The sequence below is a fragment of the Haliaeetus leucocephalus genome, unplaced genomic scaffold (genome assembly GCF_000737465.1).
Source record: "Haliaeetus leucocephalus isolate CR32 unplaced genomic scaffold, Haliaeetus_leucocephalus-4.0 Scaffold197, whole genome shotgun sequence".
In the NCBI taxonomy this organism is placed as follows: domain Eukaryota; kingdom Metazoa; phylum Chordata; class Aves; order Accipitriformes; family Accipitridae; genus Haliaeetus; species Haliaeetus leucocephalus.
The window spans coordinates 341,311-344,341 of NW_010972633.1; positions in this window are offsets into that span (position 1 = coordinate 341,311).

The window sequence follows — 3,031 nt, forward strand, 5'->3', positions numbered from 1 at the left end:
CTGCAAAACCACGAGGGAATGGAAAGAGTTTTGTGCAAACCATGTCCATTAATCTCCCTTCCCAGGCAGTGACTTTGGTTTGGGTCACAGCCCAGGCTTGGTTTCCCCTTTGTCAAGGAAAGGTTTTAAGCCAAGGGACTAACTACACACTAGCGTGACTATATTGTCCTATTTACGCTGAGCAACCCACAGCACTTCAGAAGGGAAGAGACCAATCTGTTCTGCCTCTGCCAAGAGCTGGTGCCCATTCAGGAGGACTGAGGGAGCCAGCTGATGTCAGTGCGAGGCCATGTCTGAAAGGTCATGGTGATCGGGGGATGTTCCTGAGGACTGGGCAAAAGCAAATGTCACTTCTGTCATCAGGAAGGGCAAGGCAGATCCAGCCTCACCTCAGTCCCTGGGGAAGTGATGTAGCAAGTTAGTCTGGAAACCATTTTGAAACATATGAAGGGCAAGAAGGTGATTAGGAGTAGTCAGTGAAGACAAAATCATGCCTGACCAACATTTTAGCCTTCTGCAGTGAAATGACCAACCTGCTAGCCATCTATGATGAGGGAAGAACAGTGGATGTTTACCTGGGCTTTAGCACAGCTTTTCAAACTCTCTCCTATAACATACTCATAGAGAAACTGGTGAAGTACAAACTAGATAAGGGGACAATGAGGTGGACTGAACACTGGCTGAACTGCCAGGCTCAGCAGGTTATGATCAGTGGCACAAAGTCCAGTTGGAGGCCAGTCACTAGTGGTGTTCCCTGGGTCTTGGTACGGGGTTCAGGCATTTAACATCTTCATTAATGACCTAAATGATGGGACAATGTACAACCTCAGCAAGTCTGCAGAGGATACAAAACTGGGAGGAGTGGTTGATCCTCCAGATGATTGTGCCGCCATTTACAGGGGCCTCAACAGGCTGGAAAAATGGGCATAAAGGAACCTCGTCAGGTTCAAAGGTAAATGCCAAGTCCTGCACTCAGGAGGGACAACCCCACGTACCACTACGGGCTGGTGGACAACTGGCTGGAAGACAAATTGAAAGAAAAGGACCTGGGGTCCTGGTGGCCAGCAGCATGCCCTTGGGACAAAGGAGGTCAACAGCATCCCGGGCTGCATTAAGCAGAGTGTCACCAGCAGATTGAGAGAGGTGATCCTTCCCCTCTCTCAGCACTGGTGAGGTCACAGCTGGTGCAATGTGTTCAGCTCTGGGCTCCCCAGTACAGGAAAGACCTGGACTTACTAGTGTCAGTCCAGTGAAAAGCCGCAAGATAATTAAGGCATTGTCATAGAATGAGAGGTTACAATCGCTGTGCTGGACACCCTGCAAAAAGCCTCCAGTAAGCCACTCTGCATCGACTGAATTCAGCAGCTGCATTTGGACTAGCGAGTGAAACCTGCCCGAGGGTTATTCAGAGGCATGAGACCGTATGGCACAGAATGGACTGCAGCCAGACTACTAAAACCTGTCAGACTGCACAAAATGGTGATTTTATGCAAACTGGCTACCAGGAATGGCCCCTATCCCATGCAAGATGCCCAGAATTGCCTGGAGGATGTTTGGAAGAATAGTAACTGGGCTGAAGCTTATATATACACACTAAAATACATTGGTTGCTTAACTGTTTCAACAGTTAAACAGTACCATCAAATTCCAGTGCCAATGCCTACATCCTGCTGCTACTTAATTTACTAGTATAGATGCAGTCAGCAAAAACAACGCTCCACACCACCTCTGCCGAATCTGGTTCCACTGCTGCTAGCGGGCCTGACTCCAGAATTTGGGAAAAAAAGCCATATACTATTATTTGCACATATATAGCTTCGAATGAACATTAACGCAACACTAGCTAGAATACCTAAGCAGCACTTTTTTCCTCTCATTTTCCTACTCTCTCATAACAAAGTATCTCCCTCCCACACAGGCAAAATGTTAGTAGTCCCTCCTCTCCACACACAGTGTAGGAATCCTGTTCCTTTCCCACAGGCACAGAAAACATTTTGCAGAAGGAACCATGGCATTTCCACACAGGGAGACTGATGAGAGGGAGACTGCACGCACAGCCTGAAACAGATGCCTGTCCTGTCCCATCTTCCTCAGAAAACACTCACGTACTAGTCATTGCTGTGACTGTTTGTACTACGATTGGTTGCCAGCAAGCCAAGCTGTAACATAGCTGATTGCTATGCAATAGCGTTATCCAGCCAGACACAGATGGTCAAAGAATGGAGCAGGGGAGACTGTCATTTGAAAAACTTGCCATTCCTCTGGTGGGGGAAGCTGTAAGACACAGCAGGGTGCTTTTAGAAGACTCCCTTGGTGTACAAGCGACACATCCTTGAAGCGCACAGTTCCTCACAGGCCAAAGCTGCCCTCCCAGCCCATGAAGGGTGTTGAAGGTATAGTCACAGCAAGATATACTGACAGAGCTAAGGCACTACACCAGCGTCTGACCTTCAGCGGAGGATCCTGCAGACTGCTTTGGCGATGCCTCCTGAGGGGCTGGCTGTGGGCTGACCGGTGCAGGTTCCATCCCTCACCCTTACCTCCTTCCCTGGCCCTTTTCTGACGCAGGGCCCCAGCCCAATCCTGAAACTCACCAACGCTCCTGTGGACGAAAGCAGGCCACAGCTCAGCACACAGGAGGAGCACATGCTGAGCGGCAGCGGGCCGACTGGCTCTGTGGGGCTCTGATACACAAATATCTATATATACGCACGAACACCGCACTTTGCTTTCTGGAGCCACGGCAACACCACAGAGCGCTCTACCAGAGCCCACCCGTGCCGGGCCTCCCCCTGTCCCACTGACAGGTCGCCCTCGGGCTCAGACCCGGGTTTCCACAGTTACCTCCGGGCGCCTCAACGGTTTATAAGAACCCGCCTCTCCGCTCCGCACCGCTCCACAGGTCCCGTCAGGGCAGCCCGGGGCCGCGGCCGTCTCCTCAGCGGCGCGCACTGCGCCTGCGCGCTGCCGCCGCGCCCGGATAGGGGACGCTCCGAGAAGCTGGCGGCGCGCGCCGCGGCGGCGACGGGAG